Source organism: Lissotriton helveticus, chromosome 1_1, assembly GCF_964261635.1.
Source record: "Lissotriton helveticus chromosome 1_1, aLisHel1.1, whole genome shotgun sequence".
Lineage (NCBI taxonomy): Eukaryota > Metazoa > Chordata > Amphibia > Caudata > Salamandridae > Lissotriton > Lissotriton helveticus.
Genome location: NC_136057.1, coordinates 1,040,298,067 through 1,040,312,506, shown reverse-complemented (window position 1 = coordinate 1,040,312,506; position 14,440 = coordinate 1,040,298,067). Strand labels below are relative to the sequence as shown.

Sequence of the window (14,440 nt, the reverse complement as noted above, 5' to 3'; positions counted from 1 at the left end):
CTGGTTGTCCAGGCCTCCAATTCCCAGACCGCATTCCCGACAGCTCCCCCTGATCGGGAATCCAAAAGGTATGAACAGTACGGAAAAAAGATGTTCTCCTCACTTAGTTTGGGGTTGCGGTCGGTTAACACCGCTTGCCTTTTGGCCGTTATACCCACTCTCTGTGGGACACGGTCGCGGACGTGCTGCCCCATCGCTAAGAAGGGACAGGCGGTGCACAAAAGGACCATTTCTCGATGGGTCGTTTTGTGCATCAAGGCTTGTTATTCACTGGCTAAAAAGGAGCCTCCTGTGGGGCTGCGTGCCCATTCCACTTGGGCCAAGGCGGCTACTACTGCCCTGGGTCGGGGAGTCCCCTTGCAGGACATCTGTCAGGCAGCTACGTGGGCCTCGCTGCACACGTTCACAAGACACTACTGCCTGGACAGCCAAGTCCGGAGAGATGGCTTTTTCGGCCGTTCCGTTCTCCAGGATTTTCTGGTGTGATTATTGGTTCGCAGACCCACCACCAGGGTTGGTATTGCTGGGGTATCTATTCTAAGGTAAGGAATCTAATACTAACCTGTTTCTTTCAGATGCACAAGTTACTTACCTTCGGTAACGATATATCTGTAAGAAAAAGTAGTTAGTATTAGATTCCTTACCGCCCCACCCAACCCTTTTCAGGGCCCTAGTTTTATGGCACCAGTGTTAGTTTTTATCATGGCTCTGCGTTTCTGGCGCGGAAAAGCTGTGTATAAGAACTGACGTCAGCACGCAAGGGCGGCGTCTAAGTACTCCAGCGACGTCATCCCGGTGCCACTGACATCTACGCTACGGCGGAGCCGCAGACGACGCCTAGCGACGCGCAGGGGTACTGCTATGCAAAAGTTACCAGATCCAGATTGACGCCTGGGGATATTCTAAGGTAAGGAATCTAATACTAACTACTGTTTCTTAAAGATATATAGTTACCGAAGGTAAGTAACTTGTGCTTTAAGAGTGCTACAACTTTTCCCCGTCAATCAGCTGATGTGACGGAGGAGCCTTAGCTTTCAAGGCTTCGTTCTACGGAACCTGCGCCTGGGTCAGCTTTGTGCCGCCTTAATTTTCTGGGAGCCGGAGTGACCCCCGCCAATCTAAGAGAATTTTATTAGGCCATGGCCTACTTTTTGGGCGGCCTGATCTCACAGGGGCTCCATCAGGTTCCACGCCGGTTGCTCTGGTTCCGATATCCCCCCCCCCCCCATGGATCTGAACCAGCACCTGTTGTGCCACTGAAACCTTCCCTGATGCTCCCGATGCCTCTGGCGCCCACTGGCACCATCAGATCAATTCTGATCCCTGACGAACTGGAGCCTGTACCGCATCTGAGCCTTATTCTGAAAAGTTAGGAGTGGGAGAAGATTCGGAGGGGTCGCTGGACACTTTACAAGCAGCTCACTGGCTGCCATTGTCAGAAACCACGGACTGCCTCCAACGCTAACTACACCCTACAGCCACAACTTCTACAACGGGATGAAGGTAGTCACTACCTGAATGAAGGACTGACGCCTCAAAGTCAACTCCGACAAAAACCAACGTCATCATCCTGGGAACCACCCCCTCCGCCTGGAACTCCTGGTGGCCATCAGCGCTCGGAGCCCCCCCACATCCACCTACCACACACGTAACCTTAGCATCATCCTTGACTCTTTGCTCTCAATGAATCTGCCAAATCAATGCTGCTCATCCTCCTGCTTCCACGTGCATCGTCTGTGTCGAAAGATTTTGAGTGGATCCCCACCCAGTCTAGAAGAAGGATCACCCAGACCCTCGTCAGCAGCAGACTCGACTACTGCAAGGGACTGTATGCCAGCATCACCAAGAAGCTCTAAAAGAAATTGCAAAGAATCCAGAACGCCGCTGCAAGAGTTATCCTGGACATCCCTTCTGCATCCACATCGCTGGCCACCTGAGAAACCTCCTGTGGCTCCCGATCAACAAAAGAATCTACTTCAAGCTCCTCACGCATGCCTACAAGGCCCTCCACAACATCGAACCTGTATACCTTAACCACAGCCTCTCCTTCTACACTCCCACCAGACACCTCAGCCCCATCAATCTGGCCCTGGCCTCTATCCCACAGATCTGCAAGACCACGGCCAGAGGAAGATCCCTCTCCTACCTCGCCGCAAAGACCTGGAACTCTTTTCCTCTAGATCTCAGGCAGTCACCCTCACTGACTCAATTCTGTAAGAACCTCAAGACCTGGATGTTCAACTGAACTGGCTCTTTGACTAAACTGCAGAACCCACCGTCCCAGCGCTTTAAGACCCTAACAGATGATTAGCAGCGCTCTATAAGAAAACTGATTGATTGATTGATTGATTGAAGGTAAGGAATCTGCAGTTAGATGTCTCTATCAGATGGACAAGTTACTTACCTTATCTGGTAGAAACATGATCGAACTGCAGATTTCTTACGACCCACCCATCCTGTTGCAGGCAAGTGTCTAGGGTCGGACTGTTCGCTTTCAGGACTCTTAAAAACACCAGTGTCAGTACTGTTCATGGCTCCTCATTTCTGGTGTGGAAAGTTGTGAAAAGTAACTGGCGTCAGCGTGCCAAGGTGGCACCTATATAGGTGACGCAGTTGAAGCTGACCGACGCCACCTACTGATGTGCAGGGGTGCTGCACAAAGTAAATCTTCTGGATCCAGTCTGACGCCTGGAAAATTCAAAGGTAAGGAATCTGCGGCTAGATCAGGTCTCTACCAGATAAGGCATTACCGAAGGTATTAACTTGTCCATTTATTCGAAGATGAGGAATCTACGGTTAGAAGTCTCTATCAGAAAAACAAGTTACTTACCTTCGGTAATGCTTTCTATCTAACTGCAGATTCTGAACCGACTCTACCATCCTCCCATTTTTCGAAGTGGGCTCTTCACTCAATAGATCCAATTAGATACTGCATACTGATCTAATATTGATTTTTACGTGGCTCCGTGTTATTGGCTCTGCATTTTGGTGCTAAAATTGTTGTGAAAGATATTGATGTCACTGTGCTGGTGTGGCGCTTATATAGGCACCACTACATCACTTCCGACACGGAGGATGCCAACGTGCGGCTGATCGATACCACCTAGTGGTACACAAAGGTACTGACTAAGATTTTCTGGATCCAGTCAATCAATAAATCAATCAATCAGCGGGATTTGTAAAGCGCGCTACTTACCCATGCGGGTCTCAAGGTGCTGAGGGGTGGCGGGGGGGGGGGGGGCGGGGGACGCTACTGTTCGAAGAGCCAGGTCTTGAGGAGTTTTCTGAAGGCGAGTAGGTCTTTGGTCTGACGTAGGTGGGTAGGAAGGGTGTTCCAGGTCTTGGCGGCGAGGTAGGAGAAGGATCTGCCGCCGGAGGTAGTTCGTTGGATGCGGGGACGGTGGCGAGGGCGAGGCTGGCGGAGCGGAGCTGGCGGGTGGGGGTGTGGAAGTTGAGTAGGCTATTGAGTAGGCTGGTCCGGCGTTGTGGAGTGCTTTGTGTGCGTGGGTGAGGAGTTTGAAGGTGATCCTCTTGTCGACGGGGAACCAGTGTAGGTTCCTTAGATGGGGGGTGATGTGGCAGTTGTCGTGGTGCGTTGACGATCAGTCGAGCGGAGGCATTTTGGATGCGCTGGAGTCGTTGTAGGTGTTTGACGAGGGCCTGTGTCACCGTTCTTCTTGTTTCGGCCAGGATCCTTTTGTAGATCCTGCGAAGGGTGTTGTAGCAGGAGGAGGAGACGGCGTTGACCTGTTTGGACATGGAGAGGGTGGAGTCGAGGATGAATCCCAGGTTGTGTGCGTGGTCGGTGGGTGTCGGTGCTGTCCCCAGAGTGGTAGGCCACCAGGAGTCGTCCCAGGCTGAGGGGTTGGGCCCGAGGATGAGGACCTCCGTCTTGTCCGAGTTCAGTTTCAGACGGCTGCTCCTCATCCAGTCGGCGATGGCCTTCATTCCGTCGTGGATGTTGGTTTTGGCAGTGCATGGGTCCTTGCTGAGGGAGATGATGAGCTGCGTATCGTTGGCGTAGGAGAAGATGTTGTGGTGGCGGGCCATTGTGCGAGGGGGGCCATGTAGATGTTGAACAGCGTCGGGCTGAGGGAGGAGCCCTGGGGGATGCCGCATATGATGTCGGTGGCTTCGGATCGGAAAGGCGGGAGGCGGACACTCTGGGATCTGCCGGAGAGGAAGGACGTGGTCCAGTCGAGGGCCTTCTCTTGGATACCGGCTTCATGGAGGCGAGTCTTTAGTGTGTGATGGCAGACCGTGTCGAAAGCGGCAGATAGGTCCAGGAGGATGAGGGCTGATGTTTCGCCGTTGTCTAATTGGCACCTGATGTCGTTAGTGGCGGCGATGAGGGCTGTCTCAGTGCTGTGGTTTCGTCCGAATCCGGATTGGGATGGGTCCAGGATGTTGTTGTCTTCTAGGTGGCGGGTCAGTTGCATGTTGACGATTTTCTCGATGACCTTCGCCGGGAGATGGGCCGGAAGTTTTTGGGGTCTTTGGGGTCTGTTGGAAGTTGGCCTGATATGCAGTGCTCACTATTCTAGTGATCACTATGTATCAGTCCAAACAACCCTTATTGATGATTGGTTGTAAGTCAACCTTATAGACCAGCTATCCTAGTAGCATGGATACGAGCAGTCTAAGGCTAAGACTCTAGAGGGCGTGTTAAGCCAGCTGTTTTACCATCACATTACCCCTTGAACACCAAGTGAAAGGACACCACACAAGTTGTTATGAAAATAAACAGATATTTATTTATAACAAGACTACCCTGAACTCTTTATGAGTCAGGGAGCTAAGCACACAACAAAACTCTTACGAAAATACTTTAAGTCGCACAATTTACACAAATGCCCGAGGGGCACGAAAAACCATATACACAGTAAGTGGAATGCGAACTTGCTAGCAGGTAAGTAATACTTTTCTAGACTCAGGAATCGCTAGGCCTACAATTCTAAACACTGGGATTAGATGCAGGAGGCCTGTGGACGTCGTGTGCCGAGTGGGAACTCTCACGCGTAAGGCGGGAAAAAGTACATGGAGGCTAGCAGTTGCAAAGTTACTGTTCTCGGGCGAACCCGACTAGGTGGGTCGAAAACGGGGGTGGATCCGAACACTTAGGGTGTTGGACTATGCTGAAGCACCGGAGTACTTGGTTTACCTAGCCCAGGGGCTGCGGCTGCATAGGGTTGAAGTTGCGTCGGAAACCCAGGTTGAAGAACCAGGAGCCTGAAGAAAGAGTTGCTGGCAGGCGGCCAGTGAAGAAAGTTCGGAGTGATCCAAGCCTGGATCAGGGAAGAAGAAACCTGTAAGCAGAGGGGACCAAGTTCTGAATCACTAGCCAGTGATTTGAGTGGGCACCAGGATGGCACCGGACGAAGTCACCTCAGCCAGGTGAGTGGGCGCTGCTGGGCTCTGCAGTCTCTCGGACCAGGAGGCGTTGTCGGCGACCAGGATGGAGGTGCGAGCTGTCCCACGAAGGTTCTTGCTGTCGACGTCGCTGGACCCAGAATTGGGCAACAAGTCTTGGCAAATGCAAGGCCCACGCGGTGGACCTAAAATGGCGTCTTGAGTGGACCAGGAGGGTCCAGGGTGCTCCTCTTTTGGAGGGGAGCAAGGGATAGTCTGGAGCAACCAGACCAGCAGTATTTGTCGTCGTGGAGCGTCGTGAGAGGGCCACTAGCCAACGGGCAAGCGACCTGGACAACGCGGTTGGCAGCAAAGAGCAGAAGGGCCCCACGCAGATCTCGTGGATGCAGGGGGGCTGAACTTCGGTGCTGGAGCTGCTCAGGGTCGGGGCTTCTCTTACCCCAAAGCACTCGGTCGAGGGTCACTCGGTGGTCATGCTGGACAAGCGTCGTGCAGTTTTGAAGATGGCCGGTCCCTCGAGGTCTCGTCACACCCACGGATCACAGCTGGGCTGATGATGTAGGTTGAGGTCAGAGGTGCCAGGGAAGCCGGTTCTCGTCGTGCTGGGGCAGTCTTGATCCGAAGTAGAGACTGGTAACAAACCGCGATGCTTGGTTGGTGCCTGCTGCTGCATGGTGACTACTCCTTAGTCACAAGGGAGAATCTTGGGAAGAAGTCTTGAGTTCCTTTCGTGGAAAGTAGTTTCAGGATTCAAAGATGATCTGATTTGGAAGGGGGCCAGTTCCTACCTTTATCCTGCAAAAAGGGGCTGGCACGCGACTAAGTCCTGCCCTATGGGTGGGACCAGGAGGGGGGTGGTTACACCCCTCTCCTTTGGCGGGCTTTCCCCAGGCCAGGGGCTGGAGTGCCCCTGGAACTGGTTTCAGCCGGCCTATGCATAGTGAGCACCGGGGTGCCACTTGCAGTCACCTTCCTCTAAAGCCCTGCCTACCTAGAATACACAAAATCCTGTCTGGGACGGTGCTGGCACCGCCCCTGTCAGGAAACCCTTTGTCCTTGCCTCCTGGGCTGGGAGGACTCCCAGCAGCAGGAGGGCAGACTTGTGTCTCGGTGGCAGCATCCATTTTGTGGAGCTAAGGCTCTGTCTGACTTTAACCGGGGTTACAGGTTACACACATGTCGTGTCCCTCTAGAAGGGTGGAATGCTAACCCCGTCGCCAGAATTGGCGAGGGGTTAGTATTCCAATTCGTATGACACCTTACTCGACATGTTTTGATAAAGCGATACCAGAGTTGGCACATAACCGCGAGGATTATAATGCACTTAAGAGTATATGGTATGCGATATCATGGAAACGGCTAAGGGATGGATCCCGAAAGCCGCAGACAGGCTCAGCTCATGCCAGAGCACTATCTCACACGATTCCAAGCACTCTGCCTTCAGGATTGTCAAGGCCTGCCATAGGAGTGACTGATAGGAGATCTGTGTGCCCATTTTAGGGTTAGATATAGGAATACTATATCTAAAGCAAAGGGTGATTACACCACCTTGCCCCAGCTGTCGTGCAGCCAGTTGTGTCAGATTTGGATGGCCAGCCAGGGGTGGCATAATACATGCTGCAGCCCCTGGTAGGCCCTGGGTACACCTATGCCCTGGGTACCTAAGGTACACTGTACAGGGACTGATAAGGTGACTCAGTATCCAATTAGATATGTACCTAAGGTACATGGAATCCATTTTACAGAGAGAGCAGTAGGCCTGGGGTCCTGAATAGCAGGGCCCCAGGTCAACTAAGTCAGAAAACCAGCAAAACACCAGGCAAAAAGTTGGGGGCAACCATAGTCAGGGATCTACCTTCCTACAGGGTCCGCCTTGGGCTTCTTGAGGAGGGCGGTGATTTCGGCGTATTTCCAGCTTTCCGGGAAAGTTGCGGTTTCGAAGGAGATGTTGACGACCTTCCATAGCTGGGTTGCGATGGCTGCACCTGCCTTGTTGAATATGTGGTGCGGGCACAGGTCCGTCGGAGATCCTGAGTGGATAGAGTTCACGACCTTGCGTGTCTCGTCATCGCAGACGTTGGACCAGGAGGTCAGGAGTTTGGTGCTGATGGTATTCGCAGGAGGGGTGGGGTCTGGTGCGGTCGGGTCGGTCGGGCGTTGAAGCTGTCGTGGATGTCAGCGATCTTTCGGTGGAAGAAGTTGGTGAGGGAGTCGCACAATTCCTGTGAGGGCGGGATGTCGTTGGCGAGTTCTTTTACGAAGAGCTCTTTGCTGTCGTGTACGTTGTTGTCCAGTCGGTCTTTGAAGGAGGACCTCTTGGCTGAACTGATGAGGTGGTGGTGTCTGTAGGAGACTTGTGTCATCCGCTAGGAGTTGAGCTGCTATTCTAGCTGTCTCCCTATCTTCTTCATTGTCTGACATTTTACTGACCAGAAGATTTTTGTTGCAGATCAGATTTTCACAGAAACAAAGATTAGGTGCACAATATTTTGGAACACTGTATCCTTCAACGTTGAATAAACCAAAAAAAACATACATAGGAGTCTCCTCCTACTAAGTTTGGCGGATTTTTAACCTTTTACCCACTCCAGACGTCTTTGGAGTATTTATGGGAAAAAGGGTCTGTGTGAAAAGCACGACTGAGTTACTCTAATGTCTTGCGTTAGTTTTATCGCCTTACCAAACCGTTGGGCGCCATGTAGTGTAGTTACTATTATCCCAATAGGCTCTGAGCATTGGAATAATATCTTCAATAGTATAGACGTAGGACAGAGGTTAACTAGGTCTTCTACTGACGATATTAGACTTACGTTTTGTGTGCCAGCTAGCTCAGAGTTCACTAGAAACTTTCTCGAATAGGCGAGGAGGAGTTTAACCTCCCTGGATAGACAAGAAGGGATTTAGTTTCTGACAACCATAGAACATGACAACTTTGCTCTCCCTAATCAAGAGTATATCTCCAGAGTCGTGTGAAAACAAAAGACAACTATTTTACTCAGTCAGTACGTGCCTACTTAGTTCCACCAGATTGTAGAGAAAGAAGAGATGGGCGTGTTCAATAAAAGGTGTTATTTATTGATCAGTCTCTTTTTCTCATACAAGAGAAATGAATCGCTACAGTAGCAATACTTAAGGTTAAGTAAAGTGCATACAGTAAAAGCAGGATTATAAAATAATACTGTAAAAGCATTGATATGGTTTCTTAGCCATATGATACTTTAAAGTGGATAAAAGATATACACACATATATACATTGACTAATCGTACTCAACTGGTGCTTCTAACTACGCCTACCCTGGTGTACCTGACCTAAGCCTAATACGTGGGAGGGAGTAAGTAAGTAGCAGTTTAAGTTAAGTTTGTTTTGCCAAGAATCTGACTCAAGAATTCTCTGTAAGGGGTTAGTCAGTTCAGTACCTGGGATTTAGAAGGTAGGAGGGCTGGTATCTCTGTCTCAGGACTCGGTATCCCAATCACCCGCGAGGGCAAGTTGGAAACGCTGGAAGCTGGATTTCTCGGCAGGAGAAAAGGCAGCGTCTCTCTCAGCGCGTCAGGAGGGAGGGGCAGTGTCCGTGGGCTTCCTGCATCAGCTGGGCTCTCCGGCAAGTAGTCACTGCTCCAAGCTCATCACCACCGTGTCTTTGCTTAGGGCAGCGTCGGTATATTTATACCTGAAAGGTGCCGGGTTTGACGTAAGGATGGACATAAGAGGTCAATAAAAGATGTCATTAAGAACTGGTCGTTCTTACATTCTTTACAGGAGTTCTCGAACGAAATCAAAACAATAGCAGCGGGGATTTCCCAGGTTTGCTGGAGGCTTGGTTTGTTTAGAGAACTCGGTGTGCTTTCTAGGGGGCTGGAGGAATAGTGCTTGCTCAATGTGACTGCATGCGCTATGACTTATTTATGAAACGGGTTTCTGTGCCGTTGTATGGATATTAGTGATTTATAACCGGACAAGGGTCAGAAATTGGAGTATCGATACAGGTCCCTAGATAAACACACTACACAGCGGGCGCCGGGGAAAGGAACGCCGAGCAGGAAGAGGAAGAAATGTCCGGGGGGGGGGGGGGGGGGGGGGGGGCGGATATTAAGAGCATGCTCCTAGCCATGGAGAAAGGCCTTCAAAATAGCATGATGTCGCTGGGATCGAAGCTAGACACCCTCACCCACAGAATGGACAGAATGACGGAGCGCATAGATAAGCACGCAGAACGCCTTGACATGTCCGAGAGGAGGATAACAGAAACGGAGGAGGCGCAGACAGAATTGGACAAAAACCACAAAAGGCTGGACAAGATGATGCAGTCCTTGCAGGACAAAACGGAAGATTTGGAAGCCCGTTCCCGGCGCTGCAACCTCCGAATAACAGGCCTTCCGGAGACGACACAGACAGGCAACATGGAGTTCTTCATAGAAAAATTGTTGACCACCCTCCTCGGAGCCGAAACTTTCTCCCCGATGTTCGTAGTAGAGCGAGCCCACTGATCATTGGGCCCGCGTCCGCGGGCCCCTCCGCGCCCTATCATAGCCAAGCTGTTAAATTACAGGGACAGGGACGCAGCCTTGAGACAAGCTAGGGAACGGAAATCGCTGCAATATGAGGGATCGGAGATCTCGCTCTATCCGGACTTCACTGCCAAAGTTCAGGAGGCCCGCAAGCACTTTGCCCCGCTCAAGCGACAACTAAGGGAGCTTGGTCTAGACTACGCCATGCTCTATCCGGCGAAGTTACGCGTTAACCGGCAGGGCCATTCACACCTGTTCACTGACCCTAGAGCGCTGCAGCACGCCTTAAAGAACTGGTCAAAGGAACAACGAAGGGAGGCGAATCTTCCGGCGGAGGAAGCAGAAGGTGGAGAACGACAGGTGGAACAGGAGTGACTGTCTGCCTCCCGATGACACCATGTGATGGTAAGGTGGCGTACCTGCTGATTGCAGCGCGGACTGTTGAGTTGACCTGCGGGACTTTTGTTATAGGAGCAGGGTCGGTAATGTGGGCTGGATTCAGTGCAGGGCTGCCCTCTCGAACATTGCTGGACTGGGGCCTGCCATGATGCTTACACGGGGCGGCCTGGTGGCTGCATGAAGATAAGGCAGCAGGTGTTCGTTGGAGGTCTGGGGGAGTGTATTTAAGACCTGACCTGCAGAAATAGGACACTATACACATACAGATTGTTTTGTTGTGGTCTGGTTTTTATAATGACTGAATGTGCAAGGATACAACCTCACTGATGCTTCTTATGGACTTCTGCGGGTGGTGGCAGGGGGGTCCCCAGGGTAGTGCGCGTTTGCACTCCTGGCTCGCGGTCAGGCAATCTTGGCCCCGCGTGCAGATCACCTGTGTTTATCTCTACGGAGACTACCCTGTTTGAGTTGAGGGAGGGAGGGAGGGGAGTGTACTCTGCAAGGCAAAGTTGGGGAGGGCCTGCTGTGGCAGGGGGGGGAAATGTTTGCTATCTGGAGCGGTTTGTGGGGAAGGGAGGGGGGCTTCTGCAAGGTTCACACACGTTCGTCATCCTAGGTTCATCGGTACATTGCATTGCTACACACTACTGTTTCTGTACCAACAATGAGTACACCTAACCTTCAGGATCGCGATTTTCCCGTTGCGCTACGGGCACTCACGTGGAATGTGAGAGGGCTGAACGACTTCCGTAAATTGAGAAAAGTGTTGGGATACCTGCAACGTCTTCGGGTAGATATAGCCCTTCTCCAGGAGATGCATTTGCCGCTTACGAGCAAAATACTGCACAGTAGGGGTTTGGAGGGAAACACTGTAGCTGCAGGCTTCACGACCCACGCCAGTGGGGTACTAATATGGGTGAATCCAAATTCAAACCTTACCCTAACCTCCCTACGGGTGAACACAGAGGGTCGCTTTGCGATAGCACACTGCAAAGGCCGAGGCATGGATTTTGTGGTAATTAATGTATACGGTCCGAACTATGACTCCCCGGATTTTTTTCGGTCCTTAGCAGATATTATCATCACTTACGGCGCCGCACAAATTTTGTGGGCAGGAGACTTCAATTTAGTACTCAACCCAGAGCTAGATAGATCCGCAGGTCCACAACGCAGACCATCAGCAGCAGCCCAGCTGCTGACCTCACTCCTCATTAGCTCGGGCCTGGAAGATGTGTGGAGGTTCAGAAACACGACTCAGCGGGGCTACACCCACTACTCGGCCTATTACGATATTCACACTAAGATTGATTACTGGCAGGCTACCTCCTCCAGGATGGGACGAATTAGAGATTGCGAGATATTGCCCCGCACATTATCGGATCACTCACCGCTCTTACTAGTGCTTGATGCCCCGACGAAGGGGATTCCCCCTTCACTTGGCGATTCCCCCCGTTCTCGCTCCTTGACCCAGCCTTCAGGGGAGAATTAATGGAGGAAATAGATGTCTTTTTCGACACTAATGTTGGGTCGGTGAAAAGCTTCCAAACAGTTTGGGAGACATTTAAGGTCTATATACGAGGTGTTGCTATGTCCAAGCACTCCGGTGTCCTTAAATCCATCAGGCAGAGGCTGTACGACTTGGAGACACAATTACGGCAGCTGGAGGAGCGACAGTTGAGCTGCCCTAACACAACAGTAGCGGAAGAGATAAAAACCCTTCTCACGGAATATCATGAGGAAGCAGACAGGGAGGTCAAACATATGGATAAATACGCTACTGCGCGCTTATATGGTGAGGGAGAGAGGCCTGGCTCGGTCCTTGCCAGAATGCTGAAGGGTAAGAGAGGGAAGCAGCAAATAACTGAATTAAAATCTAGTGATGGCCGGACCATCACGGACGAATTGGAAATAGCACACACATTCAGGGACTATTATTCAGACCTATACTCTTCAAAGGGTGGTGATCTCACTGACGAAATCTCGGAGTACTTGGAGCATATTGACTTGCCTATGCTCACTAACTCTCACAGAGAATTCCTTATGTTCCCCATAGATAAGGAGGAAATACTAGAAGCCCTAGGATCCATGCGGTCCGGCAGTGCCCCAGGTGTGGATGGCCTCACAGTCGAATTTTATAAAGCCTTTAAGGAACAACTTATCCCACATCTGTCCGCATTATTTGACGACATATGTGTGGAGGGCAGCATGCCGCAGTCAATGCGGGAAGCATTACTAGTTACGATACTTAAGCCTGGAAAGGCACATGATGAGTGCAGCTCCTATACGCCGCTATCCTTGATAAATGTTGACACCAAGCTATACGCTAAGGTGCTGGCAACACGTCTGGCGCATTTGGCCCCTAGCCTGGTGGCACCGGAGCAGGCGGGCTTTATCCCCAGTAGAAACTTAACATATAACATCCGCACGGTGTTGGGCACGATTCAACATGTCAAACAGGATACTAAGGCCATTGCCATCTTCCTTGACATGGAGAATGCCTTTGATTCAGTAGAATGGCCCTTTCTGAGGCAGGTGCTGCGTTGGATGGGACTGGGCGAGCCGTTTCTCCAAATGATAGGTGCTCTCTACAACAAGCCCACGGCCAGGGTGCGAATCGGCAATCTGGCTACGGATCCCTTTGCTATTGGGAGAGGGACGCGTCAGGGCTGCCCCCTTTCCCCACTACAGTACGCCTTGGCAGCTGAACCGCTGGCCTGCGCACTGAGGGAATATCACGGCACCGAAGGCATTCGCTTCCCTACTTATAACATAGTTGTCTCCATGTACGCAGACGACACCCTGTTGTATGTCCACGATCCCGTAAACAACCTGCCCCCGATGCTCTGGGAGGTAGTCCACTTCGGCGCCCTCTCGGGATTGAAGGTAAACTGGTCCAAGTCTCTGGCCTTCCCCCTAACGCCGGTCACTCAGAAGTCTGACATGGAGTACCCACTACAATGGACTGAGGACCCTATTAGATACTTAGGCCCAGAGCTTCTGCTTAGGGAAAATTACGGTGTGGTGGTTAGCAAACTGGAGGACAATGTAGCGACTTGGAACAAGCTCCCTCTTTCGCTCATGGGGCGCTTTGCCATAATGAAAATTGTCGTCTTGCCTAGGCTGCTGTTTCTCTTCAGTGCAATCCCGAGCGTACTCTCCAATGCCTTCTTCCAACGACTGACTCAGCTGATGATCAATCTGGCATTGGCTGGTAAACAGCCTAGAGTTAAATGGACGACCCTTACATTGCTGTACAGTATAAGTGGCCTTGGCGCCCCAAATCTAGAACTCTATTAACGAGTGGCGCAGGCGTCACACTTGCACACCTGGGTGTATGGCAAACAGCGTATCCCACATGTACTCATGGAGAGGCTGTTCGCGGAGCCGCTTGCCCTCCCGGTCATGGTGTTTCTGCCATTGGACTGCAGGACTGGTATTCTAGATTCAATCACAGCCACTAATCACGCGTGGCACACTCTGCCCGCAGAGGCAGGGTGGTGTACTGCTATATTCACCGCTCATGCCAGTAGACTGGGCAGTGTGGCTGCCTCCTCTCAGTGAAAAGGGAGTGGTCCGGGCTTTGCACCAACTCGGCATACGCCTTGTGGGCGATGTGTTCAAGGAGGGCAAGGTTAAAACCTGGGAGCACGTGGTGGGCGATGGTAGAGATTTCACGCTGCTACTCCGATTCCAATACCATAGAGTCCGAAGTGCCTTTTTAGACTTGTTGGGGCCTGACCTGGCGGAGCCACCAGAAGTACCGGAGCTCACCTACGTCATAAAGACTGAATCTCCCCGTAAATTATTATCCAACTTTTACAGGCTTGCAATGTCACATGAGGAACACCAGCTAATGAAGGCTAGAGCGGAATGGCAGAGAGATTTAGAGATTATAATTGATGACGCAATGTGGCAATATTGTTGCGTTAACACTAGGAAGATCTCCTTGAATGGGAAGCACAGATTGATCCATTTCAAATTCCTCCAGAGGGTATATTATACACCTGAAAGGCTGCAGAGGTACGGTCTACGCCCCTCGGCGTCATGCAAAAGAGGTCGTGCTCCTCTTGCGGACTTCCTACACTTGGCGTGGAGCTGCCCTGGAGTACAGTCATATTGGAATACGGTGTTTTCAGAAATGAGAAAGATTCTTAAGGTCGAG

At 51.3% G+C, this 14,440-nt stretch overlaps 1 protein-coding gene across 2 annotated transcripts in view; it reads left to right on the top strand.

Annotated features, from left to right (window-relative positions):
- SBF1 (SET binding factor 1) overlaps nucleotides 1-14,440 on the top strand; it is a 1,592,200-nt gene that overhangs the window by 574,134 nt on the left and 1,003,626 nt on the right. The gene's annotated exons all lie outside the window — the stretch shown is intronic.